At 40.2% G+C, this 19,242-nt stretch overlaps 1 protein-coding gene across 1 annotated transcript in view; it reads right to left on the minus strand.

Annotated features, from left to right (window-relative positions):
- Positions 1–18,833, minus strand: part of LOC140733406 (prepronociceptin-like) — a 32,792-nt gene extending 13,959 nt beyond the window's left edge. Inside the window, exon 1 of the mRNA XM_073056690.1 lies at positions 18,493–18,833. The gene's annotated coding sequence lies outside the window, so the exon portion shown is untranslated. The remainder of the gene's footprint in view (positions 1–18,492) is intronic.
- Between the last annotated feature and the right edge of the window lie 409 nt (positions 18,834–19,242).

Consider the following 19,242-nt stretch of genomic DNA (forward strand, 5'->3'; position numbering starts at 1 on the left):
GTGGGTTTGTAGAAGATGTCAGTGGATAGTCTGTCTCCAGAGATGGAAACCGAGAGATCAAGAAAGGGGACAGAAGTGTCCGAGATGGACCAAGTGAATTTAAGGGCTGGGTGAAAGTTAGAAGCAAAGTTGATGAAATTGACGAGCTCAGCATGGGTGCAGGAAGCAGCACCAATGTAGTCGTCCATGTAGCGGAAGAAAAGTTGGGGAGTGGTATGAACATTGAATTCTCCGATTTCTGGTAATTCCCGCCCCCTCCCCTTCCCCTATCCCAGGTCCCTCTCTGCCTCTCTCCCCTTTCAACTTTCTGCTTCTTTATCTCTACAGTTCTTTCATGCTTATCCCCTCCCCCTCCCTCCTTTATCTTTCCTCTGATTGGTTTTCTACCTGGTGCCTCTAGGCCCTACCCCCTCCCCTATCTCTATTACTGGGCTTCGGCCCTCTCTTCCCCCCATTCCTGATGAAGGGTCTTGGCCCGAAACGTTGTCTACTCTTTTCTCACGGATGCTGCCTGACCTGCTGAGTTCTTCCAGCGTTGTGTACGTATTCTTTGATCCACAGCATCTGCAGTTGTATTTTTGTGTTGGGATATTAATGGGGAGGGATGAATGGACAGGGGAATCATGGAGGGACCGATCTCTGTGGAAAGCGGAGAGTAGGGGAGGTAAAGATATGCTTGGTGGTAGGATCCCTAAGAAGATGGTGAAAGTTGCGGAGTATGATGTGTTGGATGCGGAGGCTTGTGGGGTGGGTGGTGAGGGCAAGAGGAACTTTATCCCTACTAAGGCAGTGGGAGGATGGGGTGTGCACAGATATCTGGGAAATGGAGGAGATACAGGTGAGGGCAACATTAATTGTGGAGGAAGGGAAACTCTATTCTTTAAGACAGGAGGACATCTCTGATGTTCTGAAAAAGAAAGACTCATTAATCCCTGGTGATAATGTATGGTTAGGGTTCAGAGAATTAGAATCAGATTTATTATCACATGGTCCATTTGTGGCACCTCTCTTCCCTTTCTCGATCTCTCTGTCTCATCTCTGGAAACAAACTGTCTACAAGCATCTTTCATAAACATACTGATTCCTGTGGCTATCTTGACTATACCTCTTCCCACTCTGTCTCTTGTAAAACTGCTATTCCTTTTTTTCAGTTTCATCTCTGCCACATCTGTTCCAAGAAATCTGATGTCTGATCTGAACAACTGAATGATTTTTGTATGCTTTAATGCACTGAGTTGCTGCCACGATTGTCTGATTAGATACTTGCATTAATGAGCAGGTATACAAGTGTACCTAATAAAGTGGCCACTGAGTGTATAGATGTTTGTAAAAATAGAAACCAGAGATGGTTATGGTACTAGAAGTGTGAGCTAATGATTCAGAGACAAAAGCTCAAATTGTATCAGAACTCCTGAGAAAATTATATTCAGGTAAGTAAATACTGTGGAGTAAAGCAAACCAAATTTCAGTAACCAGGGCAAGTTTGAATAGGTTAAAATGCTTTCACCCTGGGGCATAGGAGAATGAAGGGAAATTTGACAGAAGAATACAATATTATGAGGATATGAGATAAATATTATGAGCTGAGATAAATGCAGGCAGACCATTTCTACTGAGGTTGGGTGTAATTAGGACTAGAGGCCATATGCTAAGGGTGAAAGATGAAATATTTAAAGGGAATCTGAAGGGAATCTTCATTCACAGGGTGGTGAGAGTGTGGAATGAGCTGTTAGCAGAAGTGATGGATGCGTGTTCGACTGTAACATTTAAGAGATGTTTGGATAAATACATGGATGGGAGGGTTATGGAGGACTATAGTCCAGGTGCGGGTCAATGGGACTATGCAGAATAACAATTCGGCATGGACTAGATGAGCCAAAGGGCCTGTTACTTTGCTGTAGTGCTCTGTGACTCTAACACTAACAGTGACCGTAATAATACTGATGTTGTTGAAAATCCCAAGTCCGTAATATTTACGACTCTGGGTTCTGCGTGATCTCTGAGACTTAACTACTTTTGCAGTTGTACATCAAAACATACAATTAAGTGTTGGAAGCCTATCAGTATTAGCCTAGTACAGTGCCTGACAACAAGGTCGTAAGACTAAAAGACATAGGACCAGAATCAGGCTATTTACCCTATCAAGTATGCACCATCATTCAATCATGGATGATTTATTATCCCTGTTGACCCCATTCTCTGCCTTTGACACACTTACTAATTCACAGCCTATCAACCTCTGCCTTGAATGTGACTTCTCCTCCACAGCATTCTGTGGCAATGAATTCCATGGATTCACCACCCTCTTGCTAATGAGGTTTCTCCTTATCTCCGTTCATTCTGAGGCAGTGCCCTCTGGTTCTAGACTCTGGTGATGGCAGAACAGAATGCAAAGCCTGATTCTGATTCTGATTCTGGGTTGAGCTGACCAACAAGAACATCATAGTGGAACCAACAGCCTCAGGTGTTTTAGCCCAGACTATTTCCTGAGGTCTCTATTATCTTCAAAGGCCATTGTTTAGCACTTTCAAGCAAGCTTTATGTCTGGTTTTTGGTAAGATATCTATGGTTCAGTGTTAAATTAAGCTTGATGTGTTCCCAAAGAGCATTTTGAATTGTTAAAAGTGGTAAACAAAGACAGTTTGTTCAAGTTCTTATTGTTGAATTAAACACCAGGCTTTCCATTTCTGACGCACTAAAATGAATAAAAACCAGGCATTCTCCAAATGATATTCATCAATAAAGACAGTGAAATAATACCAGAAGATGCTGGAAATATTCAGCATATCAAGTTTATTTCAACAGAATAATATTCTCTCCATGGGTGCAACTTCATCTGCTGAATATTCCAGCTTTTTTAAAAAAAAATTCAGATTTTAAGCATCTGCCATATATTTTGATTTTGAAAATATGCCATAGAGCACTACATCACCAAAATGGGCCACGCAGCCCATCTAGTCCATGCCAACCTTATCTTCTGCATTTCATAAACATAAAAGATCCTGTAGATGCTAGAAGTCCAGAGTAACACATATAAAATGTTGAGAAGGGTCTTACCTCAAAATGCCAACAGTTTATTCCTCTCCATAGATACTGCCTGACCTGCTGAGTTACTCCAGCATTTTGTGTGTGTTGATATTCTGCCTAATTCCATATATCTGACCCAGGGCATATCCCTCCAAACCTCTCCCATTCACATACCTATCCAAACCTCTTTTAAAAGTTACACTCGAACTTGCATCTACCACTTCCGCTGACGGCTCATTCCACACTTAGCCCATCCTCTCAGTGAACAAGATTCCATTTTAAATATTTTTCTTTTCACCCTATAACCTCTAGTTCTAGTCTCACCCAACCAGAGGGTAAAAAAAATCTGCATGCATTCACCCTATCTACAGTCAGTAGGCACTTTATTAGGTACATCTGTGCACCTGCTCATAATGCAAATATCTAATCAGCCACTCAGTGCATAAAAGTATGCAGACATGGTCAAAAGGTTCTGTTATTGTTTAGATCAAGCATTAGAATGGGGAAGAAATGTGATCTAAGTGACTTTGACCGTGGAATGATCATTGGTGCCAGAAAGGGTGGTTTGAGTATCTTTGAAACTGCCGATCTCTTGTGATTTCCTCTTAAAACAGTTCCTAGAGTTTACAGAGAATGGTGCAAAAAATAAAAAATAACCAGTGAGTGACAGTTCTGTGGGCGAAAATGCTGTGTTAAAGAGAGAGGTCAGAGGAGAATGGCCAGACTGGCTCAAGCTGACTGATAGGTGACAGTAATTGAAATAATCATGTGGTTCAACAGTGATGTGCAGAAGAGCATTTCTGAATGCACAACATGTTGAACCTTGAAGTGAATGGGTTCAGCTGCAGAAGCCCATGAATATACACACATTGACCACTTTTTAACCATAAGATATAGGAGCAGAATTAGATCTTTTGGCCCATCGAGTCTGCTCCACCATTTCATCAAGGCTGATCCATTTTCCTCTCAGCCCTAATCTCCTACCTTCACTCTGTATCCCTCATTTCCCTGACCAATCAAGAATCTATCAACCTCTACCTTAAATATACCCAATGACTTGGACTTCATGGCAAAGAGTTCCACAGATTCACCACTCTCTGGCTATGAAATTCCTCCTTATCTCCACTAAAAGGATGCCCCTCTATTCTGAGACTATGGTCTTAGACTCTCCACATCCACTCTATCAAGGCCTTTCAGCATTCAATACATTTCAATGAGGCCATCCTTCCTTCTTCTGAATTCAAGTGAATACAGGCCCAGAGCCATCAAATGCTTTTTATATGACAAGCTGTTCAATCTTGGAATCATATTCATGAACCTCCTTTTAATCCTCTCTAGTTTCAGGATGTCATTTCTAAGATAAGAGGCCCAAAACTGCTCAAAATACTCCAAGTGAGGCCTTACCAGTGCTTTATAAAGCCTCAACATTACATCCATGCTTTTATTTTCCAGTCCTCTTGAAATGAATGCTAACATCGCATTTGCCTTCCTCCCCATAGACTTAACCTGCAAATTAACCTTTAGGGAATCCTGCACAAGGACCCCCAATTCCCTTCGGCCCTCAGACTTTTGAATTTTCCCTCCATTTAGAAAATAGTCTACACTTTTATTTCTTCTACCAAAGTGCATGACCATACACTTCCTGACACTGTATTCCATCTGCCACTTCTTTGCTCATTCCTCTAATCTGTCTAAGTCCTCTCTAGCCTCTCTACTTCCTCAAAACTACCTGCCCCTCCACCTATCTTCATATCTTCCGTAAGCTTTGCAACAAAGCCATCAATTCCTTCCTCCAAATCATAAATATAGAGTGTGAAAAGAAGTGGTCCCAACACCAACCCCTATGATACACCACCAGTCACCAGCAGCCCACCAGAAAAGGCTCCCTTAATTCTCATTCTTTGCCTCCTGCCAGTCAGCTAATTTTCTATCCTGTAATATCATGGGCTCTTATCTTGTTCAGCTACCTCACGTGGGGCACCTTTTCAAAGACACTCTGAAAATTGAAATAAACAACATCCATCAATTCCCCTTTGTCTATCCTGTCTGTTATTTCCGCAAAGAATTCCAACAGTTTGGTCAGGCAAGATTTCCCCTAGCCTAGAGGAAACCTTCCTGACTTTGGCCTATTTTATCATGTGCCTCGAAGTGCCCTGAAACCTCATCCCTAATAATAGACTCCATTCCAGGGTCTGGTAATTCTTGAAAGATCATTACAATTGCCTATACAATCTCATCAGCTTGGAGGCTGTGCCCTCTAGTTCTGAATACTCCCATCATAGGAAACATCTTCTTCACATCCACCCTATCTAGTCCTTTCAACATTTGGTAGGTTTCAATGAGATCCTCCCGTATTCTTCTAAATTCCAGCAAGTGTAGGCCCAAAGCTGCCAAACACTCCTCATATGTTAACCCCTTCATTCCCAGAATCATGCTTGAGAACCTCCTCTGGACTCTGTCCAATGACAATACATCCTTTCTGAGATATGGGGCCCAAAGTTGTTGAGAATACTCCAAGTGTGGCCTGACTGATGTCTTATAAAGGCTCAGCATTATCTCCTTGCTTTTATATTATATTCTTCTTGAAATAAATGCCAACATTGCATTTGCCTTCTTTACCACAGACTCAACCTGTAAATTAACATTCTGGCAGTCTTGCACGAATACTCCTAAGTCTCTCTGCACCTCTGATGTTTGAACCTTCTTCCCATTTAGATTACAGTCCACACTATTGTTCCTTTTACCAAAATGCATTATCATACATTTCCCATCACTGTATTCAATCTGCCACTTCTTTGCCCATTTTTCCAATTTGTCCAAGTCCTGTCTCAATTGCATTGCTTCCTCATCACTACGATGAGAAAAGTCTAAGAAAATATCTAAGAAAAGATATACTGGTATTGGAGAAAACCCAGAGGAGGTTCATGAGAATGATCCCAGAAATGAAAGGGTTAACATGTGAGGAGTGTTTGATGACTTTGGGCCCATACTCACTGGAGTTTAGAAGAATGAGGGGTATCTCATTGAATGTTGAAAGGCCTAGATAGAATGGAGAGGACGTTTCCTATCGTGGAGAAGTCCAGAACCAGAGGACGCAGCCTCAGAATTGAGAACAGAGATGAAAAGAAGTTTCTTTAGCCAGAGGGTGGTGAATCTGTGGAATTTATTGCCACAGACAGCTGTGCAGGCCAGTTTATTGGGCATATTTAAGGCAGGGGTTAAAAAGTTCTTGATTAATCAGGGCATCAAAGGTTATGGGAGAAGGCAGGAGCATGGGTTTGGGAGAGATAATAACTCAGCCATGATGGAATGGTGGAGCAGACTTAGAATGGCCTAATTCTGCTCCTTTATCTTATGGTCTAAATCTAAAATAAACAAATTGCTTCTTGGAGTTAAAACATATCTAATAGTTAGAATTCAGACCTTATGAAACAAATATATAGACATATGATGAATAAAACAATACGCTTTTAAGGCTGAGGGAGTGATTGAAGCAATAAAAGGTTCTGTTTTCTACAAATGAAATACATATATAAAGTAAATCAAATCACAAGATTTTCTTAGCTCATTCTCAGAGATAAATGTATAAACACCAACCATCTGGTAGCTAAAATATCAATGTTAAACAAATAAACATCTGAATATTTCGAACTGATGCAAATCAATTTGAGAACAAATTGAGTGTTCTGTAAATGAAGCTGATTTAGCACAAATTAGTCACTTCACTTTCTACAATGAAATTAGATATAGAATAATGGAAGTACGCAAACATCCCAATTTGTAACCATGTTTGATGTGCTAAGAGAACTAGCCCCCCCCCCCCCATTGTCTTACGTTTGGCTAATGCAGACAAGGAGTTTGCAATCGGTCACTTCTCTTTGCAAAGCAGACCCATCACGGCTGTGGGCCAGCAGCCTGTACTCTGTAACACTGTGTTTCCAACACCAAATTGACTAGTGCTTGCTATTTACATTAAGAACTGGGGACTGGTTTTTGTTTACAACAAAAAAACTGAGCAAAGAATATTTCTTAATATAGATAAATAGATTAGAAAATTAATAGATTTATTAATTAATAGATTAGAAAATTAATAGATTAGAAAATATATTCCCTCGAATTATTTCTGAAGATCAGACTGGATTTATTAAAAACTGCTACTCATCTTTTAACATTAGAAAATTAATTAATATTATTTATACTCCTTCTCCCAAAATACCAGAATGTGTCATTTCCTTAGATGCTGAAAAAGCATTTGATAGAGTTGAATGGCCATATTTATTTAATACGTTGCAGCATTTTAATTTTAGTTTGAAATTTATATCATGGATTAAATTAATATACTATAAACCCTTGGCTTCGGTCTTTACCAATAATCAAAGATCTCCTTTTTTTCAATTATTCCGTGGTACAAGGCAAGGCTGTCCTTTAAGTCCTTTACTATTTGACATTGTTTTGGAACCTTTAGCTATAGCCATTTGTGAATCACCTAATATTTTGGGTATTACTCATGGGGAAGGGACATATAAGTTATCATTATATGCTGATGATTTGTTACTATACATATCCGACCCTGAGAGATCTATTCCTGCTATTTTGTCTTTGCTTGCTCAGTTTAGTAACTTTTCTGGTTACAAATTGAATTTTAACAAGAGCGAATTATTTCCATTAAATATGCAAGTTCCAATTTATAAACATTTACCATTTAAAGTTGTCACAGATTATTTTACTTATTTGGGGATTAAAATTACCAAAAAACATAAAGATTTATTTAAAGTTAATTTTTTTCCTTTAATTGACCAAATTAAGCAACTTGTTACCAGGTAGTCTCCATTATCTTTGTCATTGGTTGGTCGAATTAATGCTATTAAGATGATGGTATTACCCAAGTTCTTATATTAATTTCAAGCATTACCTATTTTTATTCCTAAATCTTTTTTTGATATTATTGACTCCAAAATATCTTCCTATCTGTGGCAGAATAAAAATCCTAGACTAGGCAAAAAATATTTACAGAAGCCTAAGAAGGAGGGTGGTTTGGCTTTGCCAAACCTGAGATTTTACTATTGGGCAGTTAATATTCGATATTCAATATTTTGGACACAAGAATTGACTATAGCAGCTTGCCCACAATGGGTAAATTTGGAATGTAAATCTGTACAAGACTTTTCATTGTTTTCAATTTTAGGATTTTCACTTCCTTTTTCTTTATCTAAATTGAATAAACAAATAACTAATCCTATAGTTAAACATACATTGCGAATATGGTTTCAATTTCGTAAATTTTTTGGCTTGAATAAGTTTATCTTATCAAGCCCTATAATATCTAACTTTCTTTTTCGGCCCTCTTTTATGGATCAAGCCTTTGTTTTATGGAAAACAAAAGGTATAACATGTTTTTGTGATTTTTTTTTAGGCAATAGTTTTATGTCCTTTGAACAGCTATCTAATAAATATAATTTACCGGTACCTAAAACTCATTTTTTTAGATATTTGCAAGTTAGAAATTTTTTGAATAATGAGTTACAGTCTTTTCCGAAATTATGTCCATCGGACATTACGGAATTTTTTTTAGCTCTGAATCCTTGTCAGAAGGGTTTAGTAGCCACCATTTATAATATGATCATGAAAATACAGCCAGAAGTATCAGAAAAAATTAAGAAGGAATGGGAAAAAGAACTTCATTGTCTTATACCCACTGAGCAGTGGGAGAAAATTTTACAATTAGTCAATTCTTCTTCTATTTGTGCTAAACATGTCCTAATACAATTTAAGGTTGTACATAGAGCTCATATGTCTGAGGATAAACTTGCTCGATTTTATTCTTATGTTAATCCAATCTGTGACAGATGTCATTCTGAAGTTGCTTCATTGACCCACATGTTTTGGTCTTGCCCTTGTTTGCAAAATTACTGGAAAAATATTTTCGGTATTATTTCAACAGTTCTGAATATCAATTTCCAACTGCATCCTATTACTGCAATTTTCAGTTTACCAATGGCGGATAATAGTTGTTTATCCCCCTCAGCTCGACGGATGATTGCATTTGTTACATTAATGGCTAGAAGATCTATTCTATTGAATTGGAAAGAAATTAATCCTCCAACTATATTTCAGTGGTTTTCTCAAACTATCTCTTGTTTGAGTTTAGAAAAAATTAGAAGTGTTGTCTTTGATCCTTCAGTTAAATTTGAAGAAACTTGGAGACCATTTATTCAACATTTTCATATGAGTTAAATTGTCTTTTCCTAAACCTCACTTTTATTATCCTTAATTATTTGGATGGAGGTACGGAGTTATTGGCACTACTGTATATATTTGACATAATGCAATGTTGGTTAGTTTTTTTCTCTCTTTTTTTGGTTTTTTTTTACTTCTTTTGTTCGTAATTACTATGAGTTTGGGAGGTTATTATATATTGATTATCATCTATTTGAATGTTTATTTAAACTATTAACTATGTACTCTCAAACTCTCTGTATTCATGTTTCATTTATGTTTGTTTAAAAATTAATAAAAAGATTTAAAAAGAAAGAAAGAATATTTCTTTAAAATGTAAGTGTATCACCAACAACTCTAACCCTTTGGAAAGATATTGCTGATGTGCTGAAAAGCTAAGGTTAGCAATCAGACTCTAGGGCCATGGAAAGTGAATATCATTCACAGACTTTTTAAAACATTTTTCATGTTATGTGCTTATTACCAATTATGCACTTTTAAAGTCTGAACTCTGTTATACAGGCAGGTGATTTGTATATAATAAGCTCCCACAAAGAGGAGCATGTAATTATGGTTAGATAGATGCTACAGTGCTTTTTGGAAATGGTACCATGAGACATTTAAAAGCTCCTGAGAGAACAGACAAGGCTGTAGTTTAATTTTTCATTTCAAAGACACTATCTGACACAGTGCAGGGCCCTCACAGTACAGTATTATTGCATCAGCCTAGGTTTTTATGGCCAAGATTCAGGAGTGGAAGGTGATAAGAGGTATAGATCAAGTGGAGAGTCATAGTCTTTTCCCCAGGGTGGTAATGGCGAATACAGAGGGGCATAATTTTAAGGTGATTTTCAGAAAGTATAGGGAGGATTCCAGAGGTAAGTTTTTTACACAGAGGGTAGTGAGTGTGTGGAACGCGAATGGCAGAACAGGGCACAGAAGAAGTCAGGGTCATTCATTGCAACCAAGTTGTGATGACAACTTGTACCACTGGACCAGGAACTGTGAGGACGAGGGAGTGGAATTACCCTAGTGCAAAGGCCTCTCCACTTTAACAACTCTCCCACGCGGGTTTCTCTGTCATCATTCGATACGATGGACACTGAACGTCATGGACATGCTATGTTGGTGCCATAATGTGTGGCAACACTTGCAGGCTGCCCCCAGCACACCCTTGGGTGTGTTGGTTGTTAATGCAAATGACACATTGTGATGCGTATATGATAAATAAATCTGAATCTGAATTTGTGATTCACCAAAATCTTGCCTGAATTTGAGGACATTATGGGGAGAGATTGGATAGGCTGGTTTTGTTTTCCCTGTAATGAAGGAGGCTGAGGGGGCACATGATAGATGTGTATAAAATTATAGGAGTCATAGATGGGGTAGACAGAATCTTTCTTTCCATTGGTATGGTTATCAAAACGAGAGAATATGGGTTTAAGGGTGAGAAGAAGGAGTTTTAAAGAGGGTCTGAGGTGATTTAACTTTTTTCCAGTAACGGGCCCTTCTGGTTCAACAAGCCTGTACCACCTAATTACATCTGTATGTCTTTGGGATGCGGGAGGAAACCAGAACACCCAGAGGAAACTCATGCAATCACAGAGAAAACGTACAAACTCCTTAATGATACCAGCGGGAAATGACTCTGAGTCGCTGTCGCTGTAAGGCCTTGTACTAACTGCAACACTATCATGCTGCCCCAACACAGAAATAGTTGATATCCAGGACTTGCTGCCAGAGGGGGTGGTGGAATCATATACAGTCACTCTGTTTAAGAAACATTTAGACAGGCATTAAAAAGACAAGGCTGAGAGGAGAACAGACCTTATGCAGGCAATAGGATTAATGGAGATGGGCAAAAACATACAGGATGGATGCAATTGCTCAAAGGCACTATTTCTGTGCTATACAACTTTGTATTTCTTTGAATCTCACATTCGATCTTTGCTACCCTCCATTAGTTACAAGAAAATGAGATGGATAAGGAAACGGTACGATACACCAAATAGAAATGATGCCATACCTAGCCCTCTTGTGTTTCAGAAATAAGTCCCAATGAATGAGGTGCTAATGTAGTGTTTCACTGTCGGAGCTCTGTCCTACAAGACTACATGATATCTAAGGATGTAGTCAAAGACTTTGCACTTTTAGCAACCTCTAACACGACCAAATAGATTTCTCCATTGTAGCATTTGCTACTTAAGGTTCCTTTGAATTGTTACCACTGTTCCCTCTAAGCTATGAGGGTGGGCAGCCACACAGTAACTGAAATGCTGCCACACACATAGTCATCATTACCGCATAACTGGAATTTTCTTTATATAGTGTGTTAATAGAATTTTGAAATTTCTGTTAATATAATTGTGAGATATCCTGTAAGTAATAATGTGTTCATGAATATAATCCATAAATTTTCTAAATAATAAGTGTACCACAATCTTTACTTTGAAACATTTTAGAGTTTCATTGTATTTAAATTATCAGTGTTTCAAATTAAAATACTTTTACAAATTGTAACAATAAACACAGAATGGAAGCCAGTAGTTGCTTGTTAATAAACTGCTGGCCCACTGTACGCCAACACCGTCAAACAAAAAAAAATTGAAAGTGCCATGCAGTTTTCAAGCCATGTAAAAATGTTCTGCTCGGAGCAATGGTTGATCCACGCAGCTGTTAAAAAAAATTAGAGAGCTTTGATTGTTGCTCATTTCATTTCATTTATCATTAAGGACTCTCACCACCCAGGACATGCCCTCTTCTCATTACTACCATCAGGGAGGAGGTACAAGAGCCTGAAGAGACACATCCAATGCTTTAGGAACAAATTCTTCCCTCACCATCAGATTTCTGAATGGACTATGAACCCCTCACAATTTTGCTCTCTTTTTGCACTACTTCTTTATATATTTCTGACTATAATTTATAATATATATTATGCATTGCACAATACTGCTGCCACAAAACAGTTGAGTGGGATCTGGGATCAGCCGTGATGGAAGAGGACATGATTTGAGAGTTAAGGGGCAAAAGTTTAGGGGTAACATGAGGGGGAACTTCTTTATTCAGAGAGTGGCAGCTGTGCGGAACGAGCTTCCAGTAGAAGTGGTAGAGGCAGGTTTGATTTTGTCATTTAAAAAAAAATTGGATAGGTATATGGACAAGAAAGGAATATAGAGTTATGAGCTGAGTGCAGGTAGGTGGGACTAGGTGAGAGTAAGCGTTTGGCACGGACTAGAAGGGCCGAGATGGCCTGTTTCCGTGCTGTAATTGTTATATGATTATATGGAATGGCAGATCAGACTCAATGGGCTGAGTAGTCTAAACCATAAAACCACCAAGATATAGGAGTAGAATTAGGCCATTCTGCCCATCTAGTCTGCTTTGCCTTTTGATCATTGCTGATTTATTTTCCCCCTCATCCCCATTCTCCTCATAACCTTTAATGCCCTTACTAATCAAGAACATATTGACCTCCTATAAACATACTCATTGAATTGGCCTCCACAGTCGTCTGTGGCAATGAATTCCACAGATTCACCATCTTCTGCCTAAAGATATTCCTCCTTATCTCTGTTCTAAAGGGAAGTCCTTGTATTCTGAGACTGTACTCCCTGGTCCTAGACTCCCCCACTATTGGAAACATCCTCTCCACATCAACTCTATCTAGGCCTTTCAATGTTCATTAGGTTTCAGTGAAATCCCCTCCTCATCCTTTTAATCTCCAGTGAGTACAGACCCAGAGCCATTAAATACTCTGCAAGCATTAACCTGAATCATTCCTGTAAACGTCCTCTGGGCCCTCTTCAATGCCAGTACATCATTTCTCATATCAGGGGCACAAAACAATAAATTTCACAATATATGTCAGTGATGATAAACGTGATTCTGATTCTGGGTTAGAGACAATGCTAAACTTCCTGTTTGTTCTAAAGTAAGCATTTTCCTCAGTGTTTCCAGTACTCTCTCAAAATGTGAATGCTGTGAAATGCTTGCCATACATTAATGATAAATGCGGAAGTTGCAGCCCATGCATAAAAGAAAAGGACTTCCAGTCTTGAAGGGCATTTCCAATAAGACTGCTGGCAGAAATCCAAATCAATGGAGCAAGAGGCCATTTTCAGTAGTCCACACTCTTTTAAATTGTTATTAGTTGACAAGTGGGTGGTTATCCAAGTACTAATATTAATAATTTCATCTCCATTCATGGTGTACCATCTGTTTGCATGTGGCACTAGATTCACTTGTGAAAATAGACTCTTTTGTTGGGAGCTTTCCATTCACCTTCCCTTGTTCCAGCTACTGTCACCACTGAGATCTCATCAAACTTGGGATTCATGAAGGATACGTCCTGCTCTGCTCATGGACTGTTTGTCCACTCGCATCAGGGAAGATGCTATGCAGCATCCACACCACAACCACTGGACTCAGATCAGTTACTTCCCCCCTAAGCTGATCAACACCTCCACCCACCAACCCACACCACCACTACTTTATCATTTTCTGTCAGAGTCATCTAACGTACAAATACTCCTGTAACTAGTTTCACTTTAGGTACATACAATAAATCTATGTATATAAGCTAATCCTATTAATTTATATTTATTATATTTTTATTGTGTCCTCTATGCTTATTGTGCTTTTTTATGCAGCACCTCCTATCTTCTCACTTCATTCCCTCCTCCCCCACCCACCTAACACCCACCTGGCTTCACCTATCACCTGCCAGCTTGTGCTCCTTCCCCTCCACCCACCTTCTTATTCTGGCTTCTACCCCCTTCCATTCCAATTCTGACGAAGGGTCTTGGCACAAGGTCGACTCTGTTCTTCTCCAAAGATGCTGCCTGACTTGCTGGGTCCCTCCAGCATTTTGTGTGTGTCACAATGCGTGAGCTGCCAGAGGAAGTGGCTGACACAGGTACAATAATATCAAAGCATTTTCCTTAACTTTACTCAGCTACACGTTATTACATCAGAAAGGATAAGAGGGGTTTGCTTCAGACCCAGATTCAGATCTCAAGATTCATTTACTTATCACACCTACATCAAAACATACATTGAAATACATCATTTGTGTTAACATTTGCATTTGTGATATGGTCCGGGGGCAGGTAGATGGGTCCAGGCAGATCAAGTCAGCATGATTGGGGTGGCTGAAGGGCCTGTCTCTGGGATATGATGGAGGCAATGCAGGCAAATGATCTCCAACATCTCAGTCAATAGTTTCACTCAATCGCCACCACTAAAAACATTATATAGAAGTACAAAATGATGCAAATTGGCTGCCACAAATTACAACAATATAGAAATTTAATGCACAAACTATAAACTGCCTCAAGGGGTCTAGAGTTAGATAAAGGATTATAGCATTCTTTATTCTATAAGTGTTTATTATACATGCAGTGGACACTTTATTAGGTACCCCTGTGACTAATAAAGTGGCCACTGAATGCATGTTTGTGGTCTTCTGCTATTGTAGCCCATCCACTTCAAGGTTCGACGTGTTGTGCATTCAGAGATGTTCTGCATTCTGCACACCACTGTTGTTACATGTGGTTATTTGAGTTACTGTCGTTTTCCTGCCAGCTTGAACCTGTTTGGCCATTCTCATCTGACCTCTGTCATTAACAAAGTGGTTTTTCTCACAGAACTGCTGCTCACTGGATGTTTTTTCTTGTTTCTCACACCATTCTCTGTAAACTCTAGAGACTGTTGTGCATGAAAATCCCAGGAGATCAGCAGTTTCCAAGGTACTCAAACCACCCTCTCTGGCACCAATGATCATTCCGTGGTCAAAGTCACATCAATCACATTTCTTCCCCAATCTGATATTTAGTTTAAACAACAATTGAATCTCTTGACCATACTGACATATTTTATGCATTGAGTTGCTGCCATATGATTGGCTGATTAGCTATTTGTATTATCGAACAAGTGTACAGGTGCACCTAATAAAGTGGCCACTGAGTGATTATCACTGGCTATTATTCACCCTTACTTCCAGCTATCTGCCTTGACTCCACATTTTGCTAGACCTTTACTTAAAATAATCTATCTGAGCCTATAAAGTACTAATCGATAACTTACATTGACAATCTTGTGGCAAAGGAAATTAGAAAATTCCAGGACCCTTTGAAAAATGTCTGACCGATGTTTAACAAGGTATTAGGTCATTATTATCGCTGTGTGTACCGAGTTATAGTGAAAAGCTTGTATTTGCATGTCATCCAGGCAAATAGTGTCATGCGCAAGTATTTTGGGGTTGTAAAAAGAAAACAGAATACAGAATATAGTGCAGCAGCTACAGAGCAAGTGCAGTTCAGAAAGACAATTAAAGTGCAGGGGTCATGATGAAATATTGTGAGAAAAGCCCATTCTCATCCACTCCTGAATAGCTTGGATCTAATGTTAAGATCATGTTCCCTTGTTTCAATTTCTGTGCCAATGGAAATTGTGCCTCCAATTCTACCCAAGTGAATTTTTTCAAAGAGCAAATTGCTGGAGGAACTCAATGGGTCAACCATCCATTTCCCTCCACAGATGCTGCCTGGGATTCCATCATCTGCACTTTCTTGTGTCTCTGAATCATCTTTGTGATTTAAATAACTAAGTTTATAAGAGGGATAAATCAAATGGACCACCAGAGACCTCTTTTTACCCAGGGCGGAAATGGCTAAGATGAGGGAGCATCATTTTATGGTGACTGGAAAAGTACAGGGGGGAACGTCAGAGGTAAGATTTTACAGAGTGGTGGGTGCGTGGGACACCCTGTCAGAGGTGATGATAGGGGCAGATACATAAGAGACTTTTAAGAAACTCTTAGATAGACACACGGTTTTCAGAAAAATGAGGACTATATTGGAGGGAAGAGCAAAATTAGAGTAGGTTAAAAGGTTAGCACAACATTATGGGCCGAAGGGTCTGTACTGCGCTGTAATGCTCTAGGTTCTATCTGTGGAGGGAAGTGAACAAATCAGTCCATTTCCCTCCACTGTTGCTGCCTGACCCACTAAATTTTTTCCAGCAGATTGTTTTTGCACCAGATTCCAGCATTTGCAGTCTCTTGTTACGACTTAACCAAACTGCATAAATCTCACCTATTCAAGTTCAAGGGAATGCTGCCTTTACTTATGTTCTCAATTCTTTAAGTTCCCGGTATCATTAATAATGCTAATAATAATGTTATCAATGTATGTATCCTCTGAGCAAATTATCCATCAACAAGTTCAAACTCACCACATCGTGGCAATTATTTGAAATAGTAATCGCAGGAGGGAGGGCCACATAAAGAAACAATCCTGTTGTCCCTGATACTAAATTAGAGTCATAGAGTAAAACAACCCTTCCAGCATTCATGGAGTAATAGACCCTTCCATCATAATACAGCCCTTCGCCCCAGCCGATCACAGTGTTCTCCCTGCTAGTGCCAATCTGAATTATAAATGATCATGAATTACACTGATTGCACATTTAGACGGAGACGCAACATAAAGATTTTTACTCCTCGTGCATGTGAAGGATGTAAGAAATAAAGTCAATTCAAATTATTTCTCTCTCCTTCCCTTCTCTACCGCATCTCCATCCTCCATTAAGATCGTTCCTTTATCACAGGAACCCAATAGTGCCAACCAATATTCCCTTACAAAAATATTTATCAGCCCGAACCTTGCACGCATCGATTAATGCCCTGCTTCCACAGTCTGTCGGAACCAATAGTTTCAGAATTTTCACTACTCTTTTGTGTGAAACCCATCAATGTATTAACCAACGTGAAATCTAGTTGAGTTTAAATTCATTACAGCTTATGAAAGTAGATTTCAAGCAATTCCTGCCCTTCTTTTGCATTTCGTTCTGTTATTATAACCATATAACAATTACAGCACGGAAACAGGCCATCTCCGGCCCTTCTAGTCCGTGCCGAAATTATTTGATTTCCATTGTTCGTTTTATCTTTTTTTTTCTTTTACAGAGCTTTCTCTCTATCTTCCCTTGCCTCGCTGACTGCCCGAGTTTGCCCCTCACGAGCAGGTTATTCGTGTGTACTTCAGGTGTCTCGTATTCCCCGTGCTGCTGTCAGAGGATTGGGTGCAACAGTTGGATCCACTGTGTCCACACAACGTTAGGTACAGCGCCAGGCCAACTTCTGCATTGCTTTCCTTAGCACTATCGTCTGTAGTGACCAGATGACAGAGCTTGTCTTAAGGGGATAGGTTGAACTTTCCTCTTTGGAAGAGAGGATGAGAGGTGACTTGACAGAGGTGTCTGTACCAGATGATAAGAGATGTAGATCGAGTGGAGAACCAGAGTCTTTTTTCCCAGGGTGGAAAAGGCATACTTTTAAGGTAATTGGAGGAAAGTTTCGGGCGGATGTCAGAGGTAGTTTCTTTATACAGAGAGTGGTGAGTGCGTGGAACATACTGCCCGAGGTGGTGGTAGAGGCAGATGCATTCGGAACATTTAATAGACTCTTAGGTAGGCACATGGATGAAAGGAAAATAGAAGGAAATGTGAGAGGGAAGCATTAGATTGGTCTTGGTGTAGGTTAAAAGGTCAGCACAACATCCTGGGCTGAATATTCTATCTTCTTAGCAGGACAGTGAACATTCCTAGATCCCACCGTTCCGAGGGACTCTGTGATAGACCCCACCACCCTTTGAACCAGGCCCATCTCCATCCCCTTAAGCACCCTTCTTCCGCCCCGCTCTCTCCTTGTCGTCCAGCCCTGTTTACTCGTCCCCGGAGTCCACAGACCTGGACCTCGTCGTCTTCTCCCTCTGCTCTCACTCACCCCACTTTCTCCTGGTGGCCCTGTCCACTGATTTGTAGGCAAGTGGCTGCCGGCGAGACAAACAACCACGGAGTCCAAGCAATCGACAACCGGGAAGTGAACGGGAATAAAAGTGGGGCAACACACCGGGAACTTAAAGCGGAGAGCGCTAAAACAAGCAATGGTGGAATTTATGGGAGACAAAATGTTTTAGAATGGAGATACCGGTGAAGTTAGGGACCGGCAAAGGGGAAATAAGGATAACTAAATAGAATAGCGAATGTTTCACGCTCCAATAAACCATGTAGACCCTTACCACAATTAAAAGAGAACAGGTGAAATGAGGGTGGAGAGAGAGGGAGCAGCGACGAGCGTTCGCAGAGAGAAGTTTAGAACGAGCCCGGGAGATAAAGGAGCGAGCAACTGTTGTTAAAGCGAACGGGACCCGGCGGCAGACGGAGGACTGCGAGGAAGTCGCTTACCTCAAAGTGTCGGCGGACCGGGTACTTCAATCTCCGTTTCTCACCCTCACACACACACACACACACACACACACAAACACACAGCAAGTTGCTCCGCCGCTTCAATCCAGAATCAGGTTGTGTGGTTTAGCACTGTCCATGTACCTCACTCCCTCCTGATATACCCTGACTGCACAGACAGATCAGTCAGCGGGCAGAGTGAGTACCTTCCTGGAACAGCCGCATTTTAATAGCTTTCCGGAACCCCTCACCCCATTCATTCAATATCACATTACTCAGTCACTATCCCTGACTCACAGTGCCGCCGACCTCTGAGAGTCACTTGCTTTATGACCCTTGAGTTTGTTCTGTCAGCGGCACATCACTCAAACACACGGTCATGTTGAGTGAGAGGTACCATACTCGGTTACTGACCCCGGAGAGTCACTAGGTCACACACACGTCGCTCATTCGCTGCCTCATCCACTCTCTCCCTCCCGCGTCACTCACACACCAGCCCCTAGCACCCATTCGCTCCCCAAAACATCACTCAGTTTCTAGACCCCAGTATTCACGTACACGTCACTCACTTGCCCCTGACACTTTGTCACTCAGTCATTAAACGCGGAGTCACACAAAAGGCAAACGACTGGCATGTGATGTAATATGAGGGTACAGTATTATTCAGGAACTGAACCTGGTGAATTATAACTCTGGATGATTAGATTAAGTTAGAGTGGATCGATCCAGTACAGCCCAAACACCACATAC

This window comes from Hemitrygon akajei, chromosome 9 (assembly GCF_048418815.1).
Source record: "Hemitrygon akajei chromosome 9, sHemAka1.3, whole genome shotgun sequence".
NCBI lineage: Eukaryota > Metazoa > Chordata > Chondrichthyes > Myliobatiformes > Dasyatidae > Hemitrygon > Hemitrygon akajei.